The sequence below is a fragment of the Equus quagga genome, chromosome 7 (assembly GCF_021613505.1).
Source record: "Equus quagga isolate Etosha38 chromosome 7, UCLA_HA_Equagga_1.0, whole genome shotgun sequence".
NCBI classification, from domain to species: Eukaryota; Metazoa; Chordata; class Mammalia; order Perissodactyla; family Equidae; genus Equus; species Equus quagga.
The window spans coordinates 33,798,490-33,825,024 of NC_060273.1; the positions used below are offsets into that span (position 1 = coordinate 33,798,490).

The 26,535-nt window shown below is 40.9% G+C and overlaps 1 long non-coding RNA gene across 2 annotated transcripts; it reads right to left on the bottom strand.

The window, feature by feature from the left end:
- Positions 1–25,977, bottom strand: LOC124242432 (uncharacterized). Of its 2 annotated transcripts, XR_006889448.1 has the most exons (6): positions 25,749–25,977; positions 25,094–25,343; positions 24,165–24,223; positions 11,125–11,262; positions 10,732–10,881; positions 1–3,472 (listed from the first exon to the last, which is right to left on the bottom strand). It is a non-coding gene; the product is annotated as an uncharacterized LOC124242432 (long non-coding RNA). The 2 variants fall into 2 exon arrangements; XR_006889447.1 differs by having other exon boundaries at positions 25,094–25,977.
- Positions 25,978–26,535: the final 558 nt, after the last annotated feature.

A 26,535-nucleotide genomic window follows, 5' to 3' on the forward strand; every position in this document is an offset into this window, starting at 1 on the left:
AATAACACCAATATTATTAGCAAGAAAATTAATGAGTGATGTTTATAGTTTTTGCAGATCTTTCTGTCCTTAGACACATCCCATTAAGGATGGACAGTCATAATACCCTGTTCAGAAGTTTCTGGAAAGGATTATTTTCTTTGTGTGGCGAAGTTACCAATTTGATATAAAGTTAAACTGACATCTCTTTTCAATTTCATAATCTACTTTTATTTTTATTTCTGAATATGTAAATCATTTACATTTGCTCAAAAGTCAAAATTTCATAAAAAGGTATAATTAAAGAAGCCTTGTTTCCATCCCTGTCTCCACCGCCCTGTCTACTCCTGCCTCCACAGGTGTTCATTTTTATTAGTTTGTACGTCTAACGCTTGTCTTGCAAAAATAAGCAATGATGTGTGTGTGTATACATAGACATATATATATATACTTCTTTCCTCTCTTACACAAAAGGTATCATGCTCTATACGGTTTTCTGTATTTTGCTTTTCTCACTTAATATGCTGTGGTACAGTACTTCTGATTTGTCAAACATGTCACTGATGATGTACATTGTACTACCAAAACACAAACACTGGTGGCATCTAGTGTGAGAAATGTCATGATAATTATTAAGCTGTGGGGAGATATTTCCTAGTGACAACTCTTTTGACATCCACTACGTGAATCAGACATACACACATGTGTATGCTGCACACTAACATACGCAAGCCTTGCTCAAGTACACTTCGTGTCTAATGCTGTCCACTTGCTGCTGCAACTTCTGTTTCCAAAGGCTTCACATTCCAACAATGAGTATCATTAGCATTAGATAGATGGTATGTCACATTTTCAAAACCTGGCACCACACCAGAATCATGACTTCCAGTATTACATTATTTCTAAAGAAAAAAATGTATCCACATTTCCTAAATTGATAGATTCCCCCTCATTCTTTTCTTAGATAATAAAGTTTTCTTTTTTTCTTGAAAGCTTTCGTGCATATAAAACATTTGTATCATTTCACCCCAGTATCAATCACCTGATGTCCAGTAAGTTGTGACTTTGTAAATGCTTTCGTATTTCTGTTGCATTCTTTGCATTTTCACCCTGTGATTTCTCTGAAGCATATCTTTGATTAGTAGGTGGATACTAATATACACAATGTTCTGAGATCTCTCTCCCTGTGAGTTCTCTGATACTTAGTAAGGTATGATACAGAAGGTTTTCCAATATTCATTTCCTTCATGGAGAGCCTGCCAACCCCTACCCTATGTGTGTTTTCTGATACCAACGAAAGACTGAATTTACACAGATGGAAGTCTCCACATTATGACATTCATAAGGTTTCTCCTGTGAGTTCTCTATGGTGTGACAAAATTTGACTTCACACAAGAGGATTATCCACATTTGTTGCAACTTAGGGTCTCTCGTGTGTATTACTTGACGTTTAGCGAGAGTTGACTTCATACAGAAGAATTTCCCACATCTCTTACATTCGTAAGGCTTCTGCCCTGTGTGAGTTCTCTGATGATTAATGAGGTTTGATTTCACATAAAAACTTTTCCCACATTTACTACATTCAAAGGGGTTCTTCTCTGTGTGAGTTCTCTGATGTATAGTGAGGTGTGATTTCATACAGAAGGATTTCTCACATTCATCACATGTATAGGGTTTCTCTTCTGTGTGAGTTCCCTGGTGTATGGTGAAGGCTTACTTACAACAGGAAGACTTCCTGCATTTATTACATTCATGGGGCTTCTCTCCAGTGTGTGTTCTCTGGTGTTCAATGAGGTGTGACTTCTGGCAGAAGGTTTTTCCACATCCCTTACATTCATAAGGTTTCTCCCCTGTGTGTATTCTCTGGTGTTGACTGAAGGCTGACTTCATATAGGAGGAATTCCCACATTCATTACATTTATAGGGTTTCTCCCCTGTATGAGTTCTCTGGTGTACAGTTAGGGTTGACTTATGGTGAAAGGTCTTCTGACATTCATTACATTTATAGGGTTTCTCTTCTGAATGTGTTCTCTGATGATCAGTGAGGTCTGACCTCATAGAAGAGGCTTTCCCACATTCATTACATACACAGAGTTTCCTCCCTGTGTGATTTCTCTGATGGCTATTAAGTGACTTCACATAGCATGACTTCTACATTCATTACATTTAAAAGGCTTCTCTCCAGTGTGACTTCTCCGATGTATAATTAAGGTTGATTTCCCATGGAAGGCTTTCTCACATGCATTACATTCATGTGGTTTCTCCCCTGTGAGTTTTCTGACGTTTAGTGAGGGCTGACTTTTTGTAGAAGGACTTTTCACGTTCATTGCACCTGTAGGGTTTCTCCCCCGTGTGAGTTCTCTGATGTACAATGAGGACTGAATTATAGAGAAGGATTTGCCACACGCATTACATTCATAGGGTTTCAAACCTGTGTGCATTTTCTGATGTTTAGTGAGATTTAACTTCACACAGAAGGTTTTCTCACATTCATTACATTGATAGGGCCTCTCTCCTATCAATTCTCTGATGAATTCTCTGATGGACTTTTAAGGCTGAGCAATGATGAAAAGATTTCTTGCACTCATTACATACATAAATCTTCTTTTCTGACTGTGTTCTCTGCTGATCAGTAAGGGTTGACTTCACAGGGACTTCATGACATTCATTGGGCTTCTCTCCTCTGTGAGTTCTCTGAGGGTCAGTGGGTTGTGATTTCCAGAAGTTTTCCCCACATTTGTTACTTTCTCATGGTGTCTCCCTCATGTGTGTCTTCTGATGTCGAGTGAGGTGGGAATCCTGGTAAAAAAAGAATCTTTGCAATGACTACATTCAAAGGTTTCTCTCCTATGTAAGTTTTATGAGGTTGAGTGAGGTAGGACTTCTTGCTGAAATTATTCTCATTTTCCTTAGATTCATGGGTTTTCTCCTCCCTGTTAACTTTCTGATGTTTAAAGAGGATTGGCTTCCCACACTCGACTTCAAAGTGGTTCCTCCTTGTGTGAGTTTCATGATGGGCTTTGAGTGTTGACCTGTCACTGATATTTCCCCACATTCCTCATAATCACAGGATTTCTCGCCTGTTTGAACCCTCTTAGGTGGAATGACAGCTGCCTTCTTAAGGAAGGTTCTCCACATTCATTATCTTCAAAAGGTGGTCCCAAACTTTGAATTTTCTGTTGCTCAGTAAGGTCCTCATTATGATTCAGGGATTTCCCATCTTGGTTATGTTCATCAGATTTTGTCCCAGTATTAGTATTTTCTTCATTCTTATCAAGAAGCCACTTCCCACGTGCGTTAATTTCATCAGAGTTCTTACCTGAATGACTTTTATCACTAATAATTGATTCTGAAACATCTTTCAAACTCATTCCACGTTAAGTCATATTGACAGGGTGTTCTTCTGAAAATATTATTTCTCTTTTAGTCAGTGTTTTTTTGTTGATGAGTGAAACTTGCCACAAATGTTCATCTTAGTTTTCCTGGCTTCTGTCTATAGGGTCAAAAATTGAAAAAGTTAAGTATACTCTAAAAATGTTAACACATTTCCTATATAAGTATAATTTACTGTATCACTGATACTCAATTTTCAGGTCTAAGCTCCCAGGATGAAAGCCCAAGTATATATTTCTCCTTGGCCCAGAAAAAACAAAAATAGAAAACACCTACTATAGTGGAAAAGGGAGAGTAAAACTACAATGAACACACATATATTTGCTATTTTAAAAACATGACCTTCAGGGGCCAGCCTGGTGGCACAGCAGTTAAGTTCACACGTTTTGCTTCTTGGTGGCCCGGGGTCCACCAGCTCGGATCCTGGGTGCAGACATGGCACCGCTTGTCAAGCCATGCTGTGGCAGGTGTCCCACATATAAAGTAGAGGAAGATGGGCCTGGATGTGAGCTCAGGGCCAGTCTTCCTCAGCAAAAAGAGGAGGATTGGCAGCAGTTAGCTCAGGGATAATCTTCCTCAAAATAAATAAATAAATAAACAAGTCTTTAAAAAAAAAAAAACATGACCTTCAGAATTAAAAAGAGAAAGGGAAACAAACACAAGGCATAGTGAACTGAGGAAAAAGCATGATACAGACAATTGGGTGAGCCCAACAAAAGCCATGACAGGAAGCAGAGTGACAAACATCAGTATACGTGGATGTCTGGAAGGAAATATCACAGGAAGTCCTGGGTGTGAGATAAAATGGATTATCGACATCTATATAGATATAGCTCACTATGTATATGCCAATGGACAAAATAAGATTTATATTAGTTTTTCCAGATATCCTTACAAAAATATACAATAAACATTTTTTTAAATATCCAGTCCCAATAACGAGTCACAAGTCTGATACAGATTCTGACACTCAGCTGGCCTCCTTCTCAGCTTTGCTTTTACTAAAAACTCAGGCGTCCTCCAGGAAATGCATCTCTCCACCTACCCTCCCTCCCTGTCTCTCTCACACACGTATTTTTTTTCAAATCATCCCTCTTAAACTCCATTTTCTTGAACGTTGAAAGTAATCACTACCTATACTTTTCATTGACACATTTTGGAAAGCATTAACTTTATCCAGATAGCACTTGATAACACTGAATTTCAAAATCTATCGTACAATTTTGTTTACCTCTCCCAACTACAACCTACGCTTTTAGCAGGTTTTATATATGGTTGGTGGCCCTCAACAAGCTGTGTGCATCAGAATTACATGGAAATTTTTATTCAAAACACAGGGTATAGATTATCATGGCCCCAGGTTAGTCTATATACGCTATGAATCAGAACCTATAGGAGTGTGATGTAGGCCTATGCACTTAGGAAATGCTTTCTGAATACATAAGCATATCTATCAGTATTAATGGATGAACATAGCTATTATATATTACACATCAAAGTAAGGAAGAGTAAAACAAGAGACCCTTCAGATGGGGACAAAAGCCTTAGGCAACACCAGATGCTCTCAGGTGTGACAGTATATGATCAAGTCTGCATTTCTTGTGGCTTAGCCACTAAGTGAAATGGGCATTCTAAGAAGGGAGAGATTAATGTTGGCTAGAGTAATTAAGAATCACTGCAAACAGAGGTAAAAACCTTAGCTAAAACATAAAATATTTGCACAAGTAAGCACAACAAGCATTAATTATATGGCAAGCATAGTCCTAAGCCCTTTCTTAGGATCTGGACAGACAAACCCCAAGAAGAGGTGATGGGGGGGGAGATTTATGAGTAATATTTACGAGGCTGCATCAAATGGAACTTATGAGTTTTTGAGCAACATCAACAAAAAAGAGATGGATATGGAATTACATGTTAGTGTTAAGAAGAGGTGTCTTAAGTAACAGAGGGCAACCCAAGGTTTATATAAGGCTAGCAACTAGACAAAATGGATGCTTTAGGTTTAAAAACATATACTTACAATTAGGAATGAAATACAGCATCAGAGAATAAAGATCTCGTTTTGAGTGAGGTCACGGGAAGGTAAGAATAAAAGCTACAGAAGACAGTCTTCAAAGCAAAATAAAAAATAAGAGGAACTATGGAGAGATCAGTATTACGGGATTTTCATGGTTGTCAGATATGGGAGAAGAAAATGGTAGAGCGTAATTGAGTGGAAATAAGGACTGTGAGAAGACTTACGATTGGGAAGAAATGATTTTAGGGTTTGTTTTTGCCATACTGACAACGATAGGACTGGAGACCCAGGTAAAGTGGAGAGTAGACTGCGGATGAGTCTGTGAAAGAGGCAGTGGGAATTTTTCAATCGTCGGCTAAAGCGAAAAGCTTAAATCTCAGCAATGGATGAGGCCGTGGGGGAGCATTACAGAGAAGGAACGCTGGAAGACCTACTCTTGATGAATCTTCCCAGAAGAAAGAGTGACCACGTGATCAAAACTGCTTCCCACTATAAGGTCAATTTTTGCCAAATTTGAAGATATAAAATGCTATTTCACTGTCACGGCTTTTCTTTCTCTGATTACCATAAATTGCAGATATTCTTATTTATTATTTGTGTTTTTGTTTCCTGTGTCTTCTTTTCACATATGTCTTTTGTCCATTTCTCTGTTGGGTCGTCTGACTTTCTCTTATTAAATTGTAGGAGTTCATTATTCAACAAACTTCTCCTGAATGCTAAAATGTGGTTGGCACTATCCTAGACAGTGGAAACAGAGACATGAAAAAAACCCAAAAACTCTGTTCTCATGAAGTTCACATTCTAGTGCGAGGAAGCAGAAATTCAGTAAAATAACTAGTGTAAAATCCCTTATTTCAACTTCTACTGGGAAAAAGCCATGAATGTATTTTAGATATTAAGCCTTTGCTGGTTATATGTATTATTTATAAATAACTCTTCTCACTTTGTGCCATGTCTTTTGAACTTTCTATGGTGCTTTGTGATGAGTGACTGTTCTTAATATAATTAATCTATATTTTTCTTCTATAAACAGTATTTTCACGCTCTTTGGGAAATCCTTTCCTAAGGACTGTACATGCATGATGATACATATATATCAAGATCATACATAGAGTCCCCTATTTCTACAGAGTTATAAATATATCCCACTACACTTTCTTATAAAGGTTTTATATATTTTACTTTTAAATTGGTTTTTGTATAATGGTGAAGGCAGAAATGTTTTTCCCCATATGGATAAATAATTTTCTCAACATCACTTATTGAATTATCTCCTCTTTGGCTGTTCTCTCACATATCTTATTTCCAGATGTGTAGGGCTGGTTCTGGGATCTTGCTTCTGTCCATTTATTTTTACACCAACATCGCACTCTTAATTACTACAGCCATGCAACGAGCACTGACATTTGAGACGGCAAGCTCCCCAACCTAATTTTTCTAGCCTTCAAAAGGACTTTGGTTATTTTGGGACTTTGTTCCTCCACACAAATTGAAAATTCTGTATCTAATAATTCTAAAATCTGAAGTCCTTTATGTTTTAATTCTGCTCTGATATTCAGTCCCCACTGTTAGGCTTAGTTTTCAGTTAAACAAACCAGTACTCAAGACCAGTCTTCTCCTGTATTATATTTTACCATTTCTTGATTGAAGTTCATTTTCTAGTAGATTCTTTAAGAATTCATGAGAACAATATTTCCCTGTGTTCTTGCATATTCAAACTTATTTTATTGCTTTTACTTTGAATGACATTTTGTCTACATGTAAAATTACTGGGATTTACTTTTAGTCTTTAAGGATTTTGTAACTTTCTCCACTGCTTTCAGCACTGAATGCTATTGGGAATGTCTGAGATCAGCTTGATTTTTCCCTCTCTTTTAAAAATGACAATTCAAAGCTCTGAGGATCTAACGGTCAGCACAGTGACTATAGTCAATAACATGGTATTGTATACTTCAAAGCTGTTGAGGGTAGGTCTTAATCATCCCCACCACACACACAAAATCACCTATGTTAACTATGTAAAGTGATGGATGTGTTCATTATCTTGATCTTGGTAATCATTCTACAGTATATATGTACATCAACTCATCACATTGTACACTTTAAATATATACAATTACACTTGTCAATTATTCCTCAATAAAGTTTGAATAAATGACTTAATTCTTTGGTTTGGCAGACCAAAAAGAACCTTTCTTCAAAAATCTGTAACTTCCCTGGGATAGATCATGGTGGCGACCATTTCGAGTTAGTTGTCCATAAGTTACTCTGTCCTTTTCATGTAGATTCCGGTCTTCTTTTATATCAGGACGTTTTTCTTGAGGTACATCTTTAAATATTTCTTCTTCTCAATTAGCATTGGGTTCCTACTTTGGGGACTGAATTGTATATGTGTGGAATCTTTTTCAGTCTTCCACATACAATCCTCTTTAACTTATGTCCAGTTCGTTTTGCTCACTTTCTCTATTTTTCTCTTACAGGTCCCTTACTCTGTTTTCAGCATCCTTGTGCTCCTTCCAATTTCACACATTGTATTATTAGGATGTTCTTCCTTCCAGTCATTTCTGATCACTGGGTGCTTATGGATAATCTCCTCCTGTGGTCTCTCCGTCTCTCCCATCTCTCACCTAAGTTCTTTCAGCTCCTGTGTGCTTTTGCATCCTAAAGGCAATTGCTTTCTTAAGCTGTAAAGTATTCATAGTGAAATACTTGGTCACAGTATTTATCTCTTCTATGACAGTATTTTGCAGGTGAATGTTCTTCACTTACTACTTTTTCTTTTTTTCTCTTTCTTTTTTTTCTTATGAAAGTGTCTATACATCCTACACTGGTTGCTTAGGACTAAGGACTTTACATTGAATTTAAATAGCTTTTATTTCTCCCAGAAAACCCCTGCACATTTTCACATGCAAAGTCTCTTTTATGCACAAACTGCGACAGAAACCAATACTTCATGCAGCGAAGGCTTATGTGTGTGATTCCACCCTGAACCCCACTCCTCACTTCTCAGAACCAAAGCGGGTAACAAAGACGTTCCTGCCACAATCTTGTTCAGCTCCTTCCTGACATTCTGATGAGGGTCATGCACCTCACCTTGCCTCCTCAGGTCAGCTGCCCTGGAAGTCTCTCTCTGGTTCCAGGTGCACGCACACAGCTTGATTTTGAATTGCTTTCAACAGTTCTTCCACTTATGTCATAGTTTCAAATTTAGCTATTTCTCAGATTTGTAGAAAATAGGTCTGCAACTCATTTCTCAATCTCCTAGTTGGTTTTAGATGATTTACAGGAAGAGAAGGTGAAAATGCTGACTTCCCATTTCCATTTTCAAGCCAGAAATTCCTTCCTTCTTGAAAAGCACCTTTCTTGGCCACCAGGACATACTCTTTGGGTTTCCTTCTGTCTTACACCCGTGACTTCTAAGCATGGTAAGGCCCTGGTTTCAGCCTCTTTTCTTATCTCTCGGCATCCACTCCCCCAAGGTGCTGTCATGACCACACACCATCTTTTAACTCATGACTTCCACATTTAACCTGCTCTCCTGTCTTCTTTCCAACTCCAGATTTGTATGTCCAAGTGCCTCATTAGATCTAAACATGAATAATTAATAATCATCTTAAATCACTGAAGCTTCTAAAAGTAACTTCTTGAAAAAGTTTTTCCCTAACTGTTCCTGCCCAATTTTCCCGTCTCTATAAGCACCTCCCACCGCCATCATCATGTTGCTCAGACTAAACACTGAGGTTGTCCTTGCCTTCTCTCTCTCTCACACTCCATATCCAAGTTAAAGGAAATCCTACTGGCTGTTCTCTCAAAACATGCAGCCGCATTTCATGACCTTGACCAGCTCAGAGTCTAAGCCCCCATCATTTCTCATCTGAGCCACTGCAAACATCTCTTCACTGTCGGGAGCTGAAACCATCAACACCCACACTGCTTACTCGCTACATTAACTTGACTACCATTCCACAGTCTTCGTCACCAGGACTTTGTTACTCCAGGAAACTCTTGCCCAGGAAGCGAAAAGATGCAAATGATTTTACTGTTCATTTCAGAAGCTTCCCCCAAAACCCTTTTAAACAAACTGCTCAGTTTTCCAGTAGATACTTAACTATTCACTCTCCAGGATTCTTCAATCCTTGTCCACAAATCGTAAACTATTAAATCATGATTTTTATCCAATGGTAATCAAACCCCTGCATTAAAAAATATACCTTAAATCATACCCTCAAATCTCATAAATAACCCAACTTTGTTCACTATCCTCCAAGATGCTACTAAGACTGTCAGGCTAAGCAAAACATTCACATCTGCCTTATCGAAGGTTGATTCCTGGGGGAGCCAGCATTCCACATTGCCTTTCTGCTTCTACGCTGGTCCACCATCTTTGCTGTCTCCAATTTTCTCAGCACAGTAGATGGAGAAATTCTTTTAAAACATATCCTTTTGCAGAAACCCATTCATCACTACCTATTTCACCCAAAATGAAGTCAAAGCCCTTCTGTGTCCTGTAAAACATCACTTGGCCTCTGTCTCCCTCTCTGATGTCACTTCCTACCAGCGTCCCTCTCAGACACTTTCCTGCTTCCCTCCCATACTGGCCTCCCTGCTATTCCGGGAGCACTTCCAACAAACTCCTGCCACAGAACTTGGCCCCAGCTGTTCCATCTGCCTGGAACCCCCTGAATCCACATGACTCAGCTCCTCACTTCATTCAACTATCTGCTTTAATGCTGACCTCATCAACAAGGCATTCTCCGACACCCTCTAAAAGAGCACACCCCACTCTCTATCTCCTGTTAGCCCGCTTTAACTCTCTTCATCATTCTTCTCGCCACTTGACATGTAAATTTCCTTATTTACGTCTATCCCGTCCTGCTAGCTTGTAAGCTCTAAGATCTCAGGGATATTGCTGGGTTCACTGGCGTCTTCCCAACACCAAGAACATGAGTGGCACATAGCAGAATGAAATTAATTAATTAATTAATGCCTGGGGGGAAAATAAAAAGAAAATAGTCCATAAAAATGGAAGGGAAATGACTACTTGAGAAAGAGAAACCAAAAACAGAGGCAAGATGAGGCAGGCAGGGGTTCAACACTGAGTACGAGAATGGTCCACTTCCCTAAAAGTTAGGGAGAAAAGGAAACCATCTGTATTGAAGAGTGATGAACAGAAGGGCCATTCAGCTTACCTGAGGCGTGCTGGATCGCTGTTCAGTTGCTTCCAGAGGTCTGAGGGACCTAAATAGAATTACTGAGACACAGAGCAAAGGTCCTAACCTCAGCACCAACTCACCTGGGATTTCCACTAGCTTCTTGTTTTTGCCTGCTAATGACGAACTCACCTGGATCACCCTGGTCTGGGAATTCTCCCTCTAATGGTCATGGCTCTTCTCCTTGCTCCAACTTGAAGACCACTTCTGATTTGGTGATGCGATACCTTGTGAGTGAGATACGGGGTGACACTTCTGACAAGCTACTGGACATCAGGGCCCCTGAAGAATGAGGAAGGTACAGCTTCAGGAGTCACATGATAAAGGCGCCCACTGAACCTTTCACTAAGGGGGTGAGAACACACACATTCTTTCTGTGCCCCGTGGGAACAATCACCTTTGACCCATGAGATGTACACACAAATATCATTAAACTCCACCAAAAGCCCATAAATTTTGGCAGCTAAGAAGTAGGAAAAGAAATGCATGCTGTGAGGCATTACACAGGGAACACTCCTCACGTACTGAGACCAAGTGGCTGTAGTCCTCCAGCATCACGTCCGGGTACAGAGTCCTCTGCATACGGGTCAGTTGTAGCCACTCATCCCCCGTGAAGTCCACAGTCACGTCCTCAAATGACACGGATCCATGACCAGCACATTTCTGTTCACGCCAAAGAGATCAGTATTGGGTGACATGAAAGAGATATATGGGAAATAATTCCTAACATCTTTATTTTGAGAGTTTAGCATAAATATTATATAGGTTCCCTATTCTATGCCTTGTTTTGTGTTTTACTTTGTGGAATAAAGTGATATCATGATAGAAAAACCCAGACAATGCATTAACTTATTAATTGAAACAAAAAATATTAAAGTTCCTACCATGTGTCAGAAACTATCCTAGCTTGCCAGGAATATTAAACTAAATCAATCCTTTTTTGTCTCTGGAAGGAAGTTAAATCCTAGTAAGGAGACAAATCATATTTATAAACATTTATTCTCCAATAAGGTCTTATGAGAGCTATGCCAGAATCAGTTATAATCGGTGTCAAATAACTACGGAAGATATGGTTCTATTTCGTACGGTTGGGTCGGGCCTCACTGAACAGTAGGTCTTCATTAACGTGGCACCATCACACGAGCAAAGTCAAAGAGGCATGAGAAACACACAGCAGCGTAACAGGACAACGGGGCTTAGGGCTGTGAGAAGATGAAGAGCTGCAAAGTATTCAGGAAAACATTATGGAGTAACTCTGGACTTAGTCCTGTCATTTAGTGGTCATCAAAATACTTCATCACCACCCTAGCAATAAAGGTTTGGGCACCCCCAATTTATCTATTTTTTCATAAATAATATATACATCCTGCTAATCCACACAATAATGGCGAGCGCAATTTGTCTCTTTTTCTTCCAATTAAAAGTTAATCATGCCACAACTAGAAGGACCCACCACTAAAAATATACAACTATGTACTGGGGGGATTTGGGGAGAAAAAGCAGAAAAAAAAAGTTAAATGTAGACAACCTATTGCTTTCTTCCCATGGGAGAAGAAAACACTGGAGTACCTGTGCCCGCCACAGGTGTGGGTGTGACTACTGGAGACAACAAGGAGCCATGAGGTCATGCAGCCATCGCCATCACAGCCATCATGGTGACATTAAAAACAAGACAGATCTCAAATCAACAACCTAACTTTACAACTTAAAGAAAGAGAAAAAGAAGAACAAAGTAAACCCAAACTTAGCAGAAGGAAGAAAATAATGAAGATTAGAGCAGAAATAAACAAAATAGAAAATGGAAAAGTAACAGAGAATATGAGACCAAAAGCTGGTTTTTTGAAAAGATGGACAAAATTGACAAACCTTTACCTAGATGGACTAAGAAAAAAAGAGAGGAGACTCAAATTACTAAAATCAGAAATGAAATAAAGACCTTATGACTGATTCTGCTGAAATTAAAAAACAAAATTATGAGAGTACTTGGAACTGTAGGCCAACAAATTGGATAACCAATGGACAAATTCCTAGAAACACAAAACCTTACCATGACTAAATCATGTAACTAACAGACAATCTGAATAGACCTATAATTAATAGGGAGATTGCATAAATAATCAAAAACATCCCAACAAATAAAAGTCCTGGACATGATGGATTCACTGGGTCATTCTACCAAACATTTAAAGATGAGCTAAAACCAATCCTTCTCAAACTTTTCCAAAAATTGAAGAGGAGCAAACACTTCCTAACTCATTCTATGAGGCCAGCATTACCCTGACACCAAAGCCAGAAAAAGATGCCACAAGAAAACTAGAGACCAATATCCCTAATGAACATTGATGCAAAAATAATCGACAAAATACTAGCAAACCAAATTCAGCAGCATATTAAAAGGATTATACACCACAACCAAGTGGAATGAAGGATGTCAAAATATGAAAATTGAGGGGGCCAGCTCCGTGGCCGAGTGGTTAAGTTCGCGTGCTCCGCTGCGGTGGCCCAGGGTTCGGATCCTGGGCGCGGACATGGCACCGCTTGTCAGGCCACGTTGAGGCGGCGTACCACGTATCCCACAACTAGAGGGACGTGCAACTAAGATATACAACTGTGTATGGGGAGGGGTTGGGGAGATAAAGCAGGAAAAAAAAAAAAAGATTGGCAATAGTTGTTAGCCCAGGTGCCAATCTTTAAAAAAAAAAATATATATATATATATATGAAAATTGATCAACATAATACACCACATTAACAGAATAAAGAACAAAAAAAATAAAGATCATCTCAATTGATGCAGAAAAAGCATCTGACAAAATTCAATACCCATTCATGATAAGGACACTCAACAAACTATGAATGGTAGGAAACTACTTCAACATAATAAAAGGCATCTATGAAAAACCCACAGCAAACATCATACTCAATGGTGAAGACTGAAAACTTCTCCTCTAAGATCAAGCACAGGACAAGGATGCCCACTTTTGCCACTTCTATTCAGCACAGAATTGGAAGTCCCAGCCAGAGCAATATGCAAGAAAAAATTTTTAAAACATTCAAATTGGAAAGCAAGGAGTAAAATTATATCTGTTCGCAAATGATATGATCTTATATGCAGAAAACCCTAGAGAGTCCACAAAAAAACTGTCAGAGCTAATAAATGAATTCAGCAGAGTAGCAGGATAAAAAATCTACATACAAAAAACCATTGCATTTCTATACACTAACAATTAATTTGAAAAGGAAATTAAAAAACAATCCCATTTACAATAGCATCAAAAAGAATAAAATACTGGCCAGCCTGGTGGCATAGTGGTTAAGTTCACACACGCTGCTTTGGCGGCCCAGAGTTCATGGGTTTAGATCCCGGGTGCAGACCTACACACCACTCACCAAGCCATGCCATAGCAGCATCCCACATACAAAATAGAGGAAGATGGGCACAGATGTTACTCAGAAACAATATTCCTCAAGAAAAAAGAGGAAGATTGGCAACAGATGTTAGCTCAGGGCCAATCTTCTTCACCAAAAATAAATAAATAAACCATCTTATTAAAAAAAAGGAATAAAATACTTAATAATTAACAAAGGAAGTGAAAGACTTGTACAATAAAAACTACAAAACATTGCAGAAAGAAATTAAAGACATGACTAATTGGGAACCCCATGTTCATGGATTGGAAGGCCTAACATTGCAGAGATGCCAGTACCACCCAGAGAAATCTACAGATCCAATGCAATCCCTATCAAAATCCCGAAGACGATTTTTACAGAAATAAGGAAAAGCCATCCGAAAGTGCATATGGAATCTCAAAGGACCCCAAACACCCAAAACAACCTTGAAAAAGCAGAACAGAGCTGGAGGACTCACACTTCCTGATTAGGAAACTTATTACAAAGCTACAGTAATCAAAACAGTGTGGCACGGGCATAAAGACAGACACACAGACCAATGGAACAGAACAGAGCGCCCAGAAATAAACCCTCACATATATGGTAAAACGATTTTTGACAAGAGTGCCAAGACCATTCAACGGGGAAAGGACAGTCTTCTCAACAAACAGGGCTGGGCACATGGATCTCCACAGGCAGAAGAATGAAGCTGGACCCTTACTTAACACCATACGCAGAAATTCACTCAAAATGGAGCAAAGACCTAAATGTAAGACTTAGAACTACAAAGCTCTTAGAAAAAAACATAGGGCAAAAGCTTTGTGCTACTGGATCTGGCTGATTTCTTGGATGTGACATCAAAGGCACAGGCAACAAAAGAAAAAATAGACAAATTGGACTTCCTGAAAATTAAAAATTTTGTACATCAAAAGACACTATCAACAGAGTGAAATGCAACCCACAAAATGGGAGAAAATACTTGCAAATCATACATCTGATAAGGGATTAATATCCAGAACATATAGAGAACTCCTAAAACTACACAACAACAAAAAGAAGCCCCAAACATCCAACTGGAAAATGGGCAGGGCCGACCCAGTGGCGCAGCCGTTAGGTTCACACATTCTGCTTCTTGGCAGCCCAGGGTTCGCCGGTTCGGATCCCAGGTGCGGACATGGCACCACTTGGCAAGCCATGCTGTGGTAGGCGTCCCATGTATAAAGTAGAGGAAGATGGGCACGGATGTTAGCTCAGGGCCAGTCTTCCTCAGCAAAAAGAGGATTGGCAGTAGTTAGCTCAGGGCTAATCTTCCTCAAAAAAAAAAAAAAAAGACAAAAGAAAAATGGGCAAAGGGGGCTGACCCCATGGCCGAGTGGTTAAGTTCACGTGCTCCGCTTTGGTGGCCCAGGGTTTGCTGGTTCGGATCCTGAGCACGGACATGGCATTGCTCATCAAACCATGCTGTGGCAGCATCCCACATAGAAGAACTAGAATGACGTATACAACTATGTACTAGGGCTTTGGGGAGGAAAAAAAAAGGAGGAAGATGGCAACAGGTATTAGCTCAGGGCCAATCTTCCTTACCAAAAAAAAAGGGGGGGGAATACTTAAAAAAAAAAAATGGGCAAAGGACTTGAAGAGACATTTCTCCAAAGAAGATATACAAATGGCCAATAAGCACATGAAATGATGCTTGACATCACTGATCATTAGGCAAATGCAACTTAAAACTACAATGAGATACCACCCCACACACATTATGATGGCTACTATAAACACACACACACACACACACACACACACACAAAATAACATAGTGTTGGTGGGGATGTGGAGAAACTGGAATCCTTGTGCACTGTTGGTGGGGATGTGAAATGGGACAGCCACTATGGAAAAGAGTGTGGTAGTTCCTCAAAAAATTAAAAACAGGGGGCTGGCCCCGTGGCCGAGGGGTCAAGTTCACACACTCCACTTCAGCAGCCAGGGTTTTGCCAGTTTAGATCCTGGGCACAGACATGGCACCATTCATCAAGCTATGCTGAGGTGGCGTCCCACATAGCACAACTAGAAGGACCTACAACTAGAATATACAACTATGTACTGGGGGGCTTTGGGGAAAAAGGAAAAAAAAGGAAGATCGGCAATAGATGTTAGCTCAGGTGCCAATCTTAAAAAAATAAATAAATAAAAACAGAATTACCATATGACCCAGCAATTCCACTTCTGGGTATATACCCAAAAAACCCCTGAAAGCAGGGTCTCAGAGAAGTATCTGAACATCCATGTTTATAGCAGCATTATTCACAATAGCTAAAATGTGCAATCAACCCAAATGTTCATCAAGAGATGAATGGATAAGCAAAATGTGATATATACATAAATAGAATATTACTCAGCCATAAAAAGGAAGGAAATTCTCACATATGCTACAAAAATGGATGAACCTTGAGGATATTATGCTAAGTGAAATAAGCCAGTCACAAAAGGATAAATACTGTATGATATCACTCATATGAGGTACTTGGAATAGTCAAAATTATAGTGACAAAGAATAGAATGGTGGTCGCCAGGGACTAGGGGGAGGGAAGAATAGGAAGTCATTGTTTAATTGGTACAGAGTTTCAGTTTTACAAGATTAAGAGAGTTAGGAGAATGGATGATGGTCATGGTTACACGACACTATGATTATATTTATTTAATACCACTGAACTACACATTTAAAAACGGTTAAAGTGATAAATTTTATATGTGTATTTTACCACAATTTTAAAAAATTGGGAAAAAAATAAGAGTAAAACTCCTCCCCCAAAATGTTCATGGATGGAGAAAGATACACCATGCTAACACTGATCAAAAGAAAACAGGAGTAGCTGTATTATTGTCAGACAGAGCGGACTTCCAAGTAAGGAAAGTTATCAAGGATAAAGAGAGGAATTCATGATGACAAAGAGGTCAATTGTCCAAGAAAGATAAAAATCCTTAACATGCACGTGCCCAACAACAAAGTGTCAAATATGTCAGGCAAAAACTGGTAGAACTACAAAGAGAAATAGATAATCCACTGTCATAGGTGGAGACTTCAACACCCCCTATCAGAAATGGACAGATCCAGCATGCAGACAATCAGTGAAGACACAGTTGAACTCAACATCACCATCAATCAACTGGATCTAACTGATATCTATTGACAACTTCAACCAACAAAAGCAGAATACACATTTTTCTCGAGTTCACATGGAACATTCACCAAGATGGACCACATTCGGGGCCATAAAACACACCTTAATAAATTTAAAAGAACAGAAATCATTCCATGTCTGTTCTCAGGCCAAAATAAAATTAAACTATAAATCAATAACAAAGATAATTGGAAAACTCCAAAATATACTAAAATTAAACAACACACTTCTAAATAACACATGGGTGAAAGAAGAAACCTCAAGAGAAATTTAAAAATATTTTTAGCTAAATGAAAATTAAAACACAATTTATCAAAAGCGTGTGGGATGCAGTGAAAGCAGTGCTTAGAGAGAAATGTATAGCATTGAATGCATATATTAGAAAAGAAGAGGGGGCTGGCCCTGTGGCTGAGTGGTTAAGTTCGAGAGCTCCGCTACAGTAGCCCAGGGTTTCGCTGATTCGGATCCTGGGCACAGACATGGCACCACTCATCAGGCCACATTGAGGCGGCGTCCCACGTACCACAACTAGAAGGACCCACAACTAAAAAATATACAACTATATACTGGGGGGATTTGGGGATAAAAAGCAGAAAGAAAAAAAAAGATTGGCAACAGTTGTTAGCTCAGGTGCCAATCTTAAAAAAAAAAAAAAGGAAAAGAAGTAAGATCTAAATTCAATATCAGCTAAGATTCCACCTTAGGACAAGGAAAAAAAGAACAAATTAGTAAAAAGCAAGCAGAAGAAATAATAAAAATTAGAGTAGAAATCAACAAAATTGAAAACAGGAAATTAATAAAGAAAGTCAATGAAACCAAAAGCTGATTCTTTGAAAAGATCAATAAAATCAATAAGCCTCTAGCCAGGCTAACTAAGAAAAAAAGAGAGGACACAATTACTAATATCAGAAATGAAAGATGGATATCACTACAGATACCATGGACGTTAAAAGAACAATAACGAATACAGTGAATAACTCTACGCCCACAAATTTCATAACCTAGATGAAGTGGACCAATTTGTTCAAATACAATCTGCTGAACTCACACAAGAACAAAAACACAATCTAAATAAGTCTATATCTATGAAAGAAATTGAGTCAATAATTAATAACCTTCCAAAACAGAAAACACCAAGCCCAAATGGGTTCACTGTTAAATTCTACCAAACATTTAAGAAAGACATTGTACTAATTCTCTATAATCTCTTTCAGAAGACAGAAACAGAAGGAATAGTTTCTATCTCATTCTATGAGGGCTAATACCAAAACAAGACAAAGATATTACCAGAAAAGAAAACTACAGACCAATATCTCTCATGAACATCAATGCAAAAATCCTCAATAAAATATAAGCAAATTGAATTCAATAGTGTATAAAAAGAATCATACACCACAACCAAGTGGGATTTACCCCAGGTATGCAAGGCTGGTTCAACATTTGAAAATCAATTAATGTAATCAATCACATTAACAGCTAAAGAAGAAAAATCACATGATCCTATTAATAGATGCAGAAAAGGTACTTGACAAATGATAAAAAAAAACTCTCAGTAAACTAGAAATACAGAGGAACTTTCTCAACTTGATAAAGAATATCTATAAAACACCTACAGCTAACATTATACTTAATAGTGAGAAACTAGAACTTTATCACTAAAAATAGGAATAAGGTCCCCTCTCACCACTCCTTTTCAACATTGTACTGGAAGTCATAGCTGATGCAATAAGACAAGAAAAGGAAATAAAAGGTATACTGATCGGGAAGAAAGAAATAAAAGTGCCTTTGTTTGCAGATGATGATTATCTACACAGAAAATCTGAAAGAATCAACAAAAAAAGCCTGAAAACTATTAAGCAATTAAAACAAGTTTGCAAGGATACAAAGCCAATCTTTTCCCTATATACCAGCAATGAACAAGTGGAATTTGAAATTAAAAACACAGTACCAGTTACATTCACACGCCAAGAAATGAAATACTTAGGTATAAATCTAACAAAATATGTACAAGATATAAATGAGGAAAACTATAAATACCTGATGAAAGAAATTAAAGAAGAACTAAATAAATGGAGAGAGAGACCATGTTTGTAGATAGGAAGACTCCTTATCGTCAAGACGTCAGTTCTTCTCAACTTGATTTATAGATTCAATGTAATCCCAATCAAAATACCAGCAAGTCATTGAGTGAATATCAATGAGCTAATTCTAAAGTTTATATACAGAGGCAAATGAGCCAGAATAGTCCACACAATATTGAAAAGGAACAAAGTTGGAGAACTGATATTCCCTGACTTCAAGACTTATTCTAAAGCGACAGTCATCAAGCTGGCATGGTAGTGGCAAAAGAACAGACAAACAGATCAATGGAACAGAATAGAGAGCCCAGAAAAAGAACCACATAAATACAGTCATCTGATCTTTGACAAAGGAGCAAAGGCAATACAATGGAGCAAAGAAAGTCTTTTCAAAAAGTGATGCTGGGAGGGGCTGGCCCCGTGGCCGAGCGGTTAAGTTCGCGCGCTCCGCTGCAGGCGGCCCAGTGTTTCGTTAGTTCGAATCCTGGGCGCGGACATGGCACTGCTCATCAGACCACGCTGAGGCAGCGTCCCACATGCCACAACTAGAAGAACCCACAACGAAGAATACACAACTATGTACAGGGGGGCTTTGGGGAGAAAAAGGAAAAAAATAAAATCTTTAAAAAAAAAAAAAAAAGTGATGCTGGGAAACTAGACATCACATGCAAAAAAAAATTAATCTAGACACAGACCTTTGACTCAAAACCTAATTAACTCAGAATGGATCACAGACCTAAATGTAAAACACAGAACTATAAAACTATAAGATAACATTGGGGCCGGCCTGGTGGCGCAGTGGTTAAGTTCTCACGTTCTACTTCTCGGCAGCCCAGGGTTCACCGGTTCGGATCCCGGGTGTGGACATGGCACTGCTTGGCAAACCATGCTGTGGCAGGCGTCCCACATATAAAGTAGAGGAAGATGGGCATGGATGTGAGCTCAGGGCCAGTCTTCCTCAGCAAAAAGAGCAGGATTGGCAGCAGATGTTAGCTCAGGGCTAATCTTCCTCAAAAAAAAACACAAAAGACAAAAAACTATAAGATAACACAAGAGAAAATCTAGATGACTTTGGGTTTGCCAATGACTTTTTAGACACAACACCAAAGGTATGATTCATGAAAGAAAGAACTGATAAGCTGGACTTCATTAAAATTAAAAATTTCTGCTCTATGAAAGACACTGCCAAGAGAATGAAAAGACAAGCCACAGACTGGGAGAAAATATTTGCCATAGACATATCTGAAAAAAGACTGTTATCCAAAATATACAAAGAACTCTTAAAATTCAACAATAAGAAAACCAACAACCTAAGGCCTTAAGGGACATTTCACCAAAGAAGATATAGGGATGGCAAATAAGCATATGAAAAGATGCTCCACACCACATGCCATCAGGGAAATGCAAATTAAAATGAGATCCCACTATACACCTATTAGAATGCCCAAAGTCCAGAACACTGACAACACCAAATGCTGGCCAAAATGTGGAGCAACACGAACTCTCATGCACTGCTGGTGGAAATGCAGAATATTACAGTCACTTTGGAAGACAGCTTGATGGTTTCTTACAAAACTAAACATACTCTTACCAAACGATCCAGCAATCATGTTCCTTGGAGTTAAAAACTTATGTCCACACAAAAACCTGCACACAGAGGTTTCCAGTAGCTTTATTCCCAATTGCCCAAACTTGGAAGTTACCAAGATGTCCTTCAGTAGGTGGAGAGATAAATAAACTGGGGTCCATCCAGACAGTGGAATAATATTCAGTGCTAAAATGAAATGAGCTACCATGCCATGAAAAGACATGGAGGAATCTTAAATGCATGCTACTAAGAGAAAAAAAAGCCAATCTGAAAAGGCTACGTACTATATGATTCCAACCATATGACATTCTCGAAAGGCAAAATCATGGAGACAATAGAATATCAGTGGTTGCCAGGCAGGAGGGGGATGGGAGGGATGAATGGGTGAGCACAGAGGACTTTTAGCATAGTGAAAATATACGATACTATAATGGTGATACGATACCATATTTGTCCAGACCCACAGAATGTATACCACCAAGAGTGAACCCTACTGTAAACTTCGGGCTTTGGGTGATTACGATGTGCCAATATAGGTTCGTCACTGGTAACACAAATGTACCACTCTGGTGGGGGATGTGTGCGGGCAGGCGCTACTTGGGGAATCTCTGTACCTTCCACTCAATCTTACTGTGAACCCAAAACTGCTCTAAAAAAATAATAAATTCTTAAAAAAGCAACAACAACAAAAGTCCACCTTGCATGACCCAAGTCAGAGTTCAGAGAAGGCAAAGGAGGCCCCAGTTGTCCCAGATGGCCCTGTGCTGTGTTCAGGTAGGATAGTTATCCAGTTTGGGTCCCAAATTAGATCAAACCTACCATTTGTCTCATCAGCCACAAATACACGATGAGCACCTCCTGGGAGTGAGAGGCAGAGTGAGGAACTGAAAGAATAAAGACGAACATGGCATACATCTGGATTTTGAAGGGCCAATGATCTGACTGTCAACCCAGACACAAACAGGTAATTTCCACAAAGTGGACAAAGTGCAGTGACAGGGACAGCACCGGGTACTGTGGGAGCGTAGAGGAAAAGGGCAATTAATCAGAGGAGGGCAAAGAAAGAGGAGAAGGGCTTCCTGGATGAGATACCCCGCAAGTTAACCCCTGAGAAGACAGAAAAGGAAATAGAGCCGGGGTGCAAAGTCAGTCCATCTGACCAGAACATGAGTGAAATGCCCACACAGGCAGCAACAAGGTGTGTTAAGGAAACGACGTCAGGTTTGGGATCACGGAAGAATAATGCTGCATACTGACTTTTTAAATGTCACCTTCTCCACTGACCTGTGAACTCCATCAAAAAGGGAGTAGGTCTCCACATCGTTCAGAGCTGAGTCTGTGGCACACAGTTCAGCACCTGGCACACTGAACACATGCCCAGTAAACCACTATTGAATAAAAGGTAAAGAGTATTAGAATAAAAAAATTTTTAATAAAACAAAGAGAAACCGGAAGTGGCCATGTTCTCAACAGCCTTAACTTCACACTTTGTCCCTATGGGTGGCTGGAGGCTACTCAAGTGGTTTCTATATTGAAGTGGCATCATCTGAATAGCATTTAAGATTAATTACTCAGGACGAGGACAGATTCCACCTGGGGGAGAAAGAAGCAAGAAGCTGTTGCAACAGCCCAGGGGAGAGAAAATGAAGCTCTGATAAGGGGAGAAGGGATTAAGCAGAAAGAACAGGTTTAAGAAATTTGACATCTTAAGAGTAGTAAACTGAGAGGCCACACAGGATGAGGTGCGGGAGGGGACATCCAGGATGAATCCCATTTTGGTGGTTTCATTAAGCGCTTGGTGTGGGCCTTCACCCAATAGGAAACAGAGGGGCCAGAATAGATGGGAGACGGGGGGACACTGCAAATAACTTTAATTTTGAAAACTGAGGTGCCCCTAGCATCTGCACAGAGAACGATGATTCATGAAGGAAGAGCCCAGGCTAGAAAGACACTTGGTATCACCACCACAGAGAGTGTGAAATACTTAGGTAGGACTGGCAGAGTAACAGGATGAGGGAGCTAAGGATAGAAATTTGAGTATAAGCCAGGAGAATGGGCAGAAGATGAGGAAGATACCATGAGGGAGACAAAGAAATCAGAGTAGGAATAAAGCCAGAAGGATGATGTCACAGAACACCAGAGAAAGAGGTGTTTTTAGGAGAAGGGGAAAGTGGGTTAACTGCCACACACAGCAGAATGTTCTGGTAAGGGAAGGTCTGGAAAATATCTATTGGATCCTACTGTAAGGACATTACCGCTGAGCTTTATCAGGACATACTTAGGCAGGTGGTGGGGAAGAAGTGAGAATGCATACATGGATTAAAATATCAATGGATAAACAGATATCTGTACCCAAATGCTCATAGCAGCACTATTATAACAGCCAGAAGGTGAAAACAACCCCAAGTGTCCATCAACGGATGAATGGATAAACAAAATGTGGTCCATACATACAATGAAATATTATTCAGCCATTAAAAGGAATGATGTTTTGATAAATGCTACAACATGGACGAACCCTGAAAACGATATATTAAGTGAAAAAAGCCAGAGACAAAAGGACAAAGATTGTATGAATCCACTTCATCTGGGTGACGAAAAAGTTTTGGACACAGATAGTGGCGATGGTTGCACAACATGGGGAATGTAATTAATGCCACCGAATTGTACATTTAAAAGGAGTTACAATGGCAGATTTTGTTATTTCACCACAAATTTAAAAAAAAAAAGATGAATGGAGAGTGCAGAAACATTTGCCAAAGACTATGAGTTTGAACTCTTTCCTGTCCAACCTGTGCGGTTTAAGACGTTATTTTAAGGACCTGCAGTCCATTTCTTTCATTCCTCCAGACAGTCTTAGGTTTGTCTCTAGATCAAAGCGGACGTTCAGAAAACTCTCTACGGAATCCACGATGCTTTGGTCCCTCATAAAACCTCACTGAGTTCTGCCCTCCGCTTCCAGCAAAGAACAATTACAGGCGACAGGGGGCCACTACAAGGTTCTTCCCCACCTGAAGACCTTCACGGACATTTTTTCCAGACTCCGGTGCCAGGAAGTCTTTCTGTCCCAGGAATACTGGCCGGGTTCTCTCTGTGGTCAGCGAAAACCCGGTGTGGAGCAAGAAGATCAAAGACAAATGTGCTGCTCACCTGTGATGACTGTGGGATCCGTGGACCTACACAGAGGACAGCCACCTCTGCCTGCTAGCCAGGTGCCACCCACTCACTAATTCCGGAAGCAGCTTTTTATCTATTTCCACTTTTGCATCATATAAAAGCCATGAAACCCCCTGGAAAACAAAATAGGGAACAAAGAAAAGAAACAACTCACTTGGGATTTGTTCATTTTCTGTTGTTCTTGGAAGAGCATCAAAACTTGGAAAGGTACACCTGGAAGAGGAGGAAAGAGGGATGGAATAATGAGAGCGGGCTGGCCCTGCAGCTCCTCAGTTCTATTCCCAAAAACTTCTACACATTTTTGATCCTGGAGAAGGAGAGGAAGGTGCCATCAGCCCTTTGTGACCCCTTAAACCTGCCATGTTCCCTACTGCTTTAACTATTTATGTCCCCCTTGCACTAACACAGAAACATTAAAACAGAATTCTTAAGCAAATAATAGCATCTCAAAATATGAAATACGATGCCTTCGTTAAAACTGAGGTTACAGGGGGAAAAAACCTCTACAGGCTATTTTGTGTATCTGTTTTACTACCAATAATGGTAACCCCTTGAGGGTTACCATACTCCCTATGAGGAGTCCAAGAATCCTCATAAAGCTTTGGGAAAAGAGAGAGGTTCCTTAAACACAGATCTTTTAAAAAACTTTTTTCTAATCGGATTCTCAAAAAGATCTTTCGCAGGAAACATGCTTCAGTGCGACTGTGTGGACAGCACCAAGCCAGGAGTGGGAGACTCTGACTTCTTCCCGTCGCCTCTTATTGATCCTAGACAAGTCATTTCCCCTTCCAGGTTCTTCTTCCCCTTCTGTCAAAGGAGACAAAAACAGATAACCCTGGCAAACCCTCTCGGAACCACTGCTCTTGACCCCGTCCGATCAGGAAAGACAGACGAGCACAACTCCAGATTCTGGACATGGTCGGAAAGCTGTCCAGCTTCTGGAAAGAATTAATGGAGGGAAGGTGCCATCTGGGGGTGTCGATTGAAGATAAGAGCTTCCCAGCTGTGACATTTCTCCAGCAGTCTGTCCCTTGCCACCACTCTCAGCCCCAGCTCCCTTCTCTCTTCTGCAAAGAGACTCACGGCTTCTAAACGTGAAATCACTCAAGCCTTGACCCCTCTGGGCGAAATGCTCCTTTTCTGGGTTTCTTCTGCCTCTCTTCTGCAGCTCTGATGGGTGTCGGGTCAGAGGCGGGGGGCGGAGGGGTCCTTCCCAGTGAGATTCCTGTTCCTGAAGCTCCTCCTTCTTGCCTCAGTAGAGTTGCTCTGTTCCAGCGGAGACCAAGGGGCAAATTCACTTTAGCTGGAGCCTTCTTCACCAGGGGCCCCAGATCTGCCTAAGAGCACACAGAACCCTCAGGCCGCACTTCCACAAACGCAGAGCCCGAGGCTGAGGACACAGGCGGGCTGGCCACAGCGGAGCGCCCCGAGCCCTCGGACAGCGCGGATGCGGGGCGTCTCCATCCCGGCCGGCGGCTCCCCCGGACAGCGAGCGCCGGGCGGGCGGGGGTCCTACGAGACAGAGGGAAACTTAAGGACCCCCAGATTCAAAGCGCGCCGGGGAGCCGCGGGCACGCACATTTCAGGGACGTCTCAAGGACCCTAGGAGCGCGCGCCACGCCGAGTCCGCTGAGGGAGCCAGGCCGGCTCGGACCCGACACCGGGCCTCGGGTCTCCGCCCTCGGCGGTCACGGGGATGCAGCCCCCACGGCCAGCGTGACCTCTCCAAGTCCCGCACCTGCTGCGCGCTCGCTCGGCCTCCGGGGCGCCCCGATTCGGGTGGACACGGCCCCGGCGGTGGTGCCCGGCCTCGCGGGAGCGCGCCCCGAGCGGGCCGGGTCTGCGGCCACCGCCGCGCTGACCACTGCCCCGAAGGGCCCCACGCGCCACCGCGCCCGGGCAGGCCCCAGACCTGCAGGATGCGCCGCCGAGGAGAGACCCGCGCCTGCGCACAGAGCTCGACGCCGGCCGGCCGCGCGCACCGCAGGCCCGCGGGAGGCTCCGCCCACGTGCGGGGAGGGGCCCGCGCGGGGCCCGCCCCACCTCGCCAGCTCCTCCATCACCCCCGCCTCTCCACACCCCCGTCACCCTCCCCTCCCCACATCACCCCGCCCCAGCCCAGCTCTCCCACCCGGAGATGAGGGCCTCCTCGACGCCACGAAGCAAGGGAGAGATTCAGGAATACAGATGCAAATCTAACCAAATTAGTCCAAGCAATTTTTAAAAATGTGAATGAAAAAGAAATAAAGGAGCGGGCAAGAAAATTTAAGATGCAATACACGAAAATTGAAAGTAAGTCAAAATGCACACACACGAAAAGAAAAAAAAAAGTATCTTACACCTTCTCCCAGAGATGACTGAGTTGAACCATCAGGTGTGCATCTTTCTAACTTTTTTACACTACAGAAAAAAATAAAAAGGGTCATAAAGAGCCAGGAAACTGGCCTGGGACAAAGGGTATTCAACACTTTACCAAATGATAAAGGGGTCCTTGGGATTGGTGGGAGGATAAAGTATTGACGCAT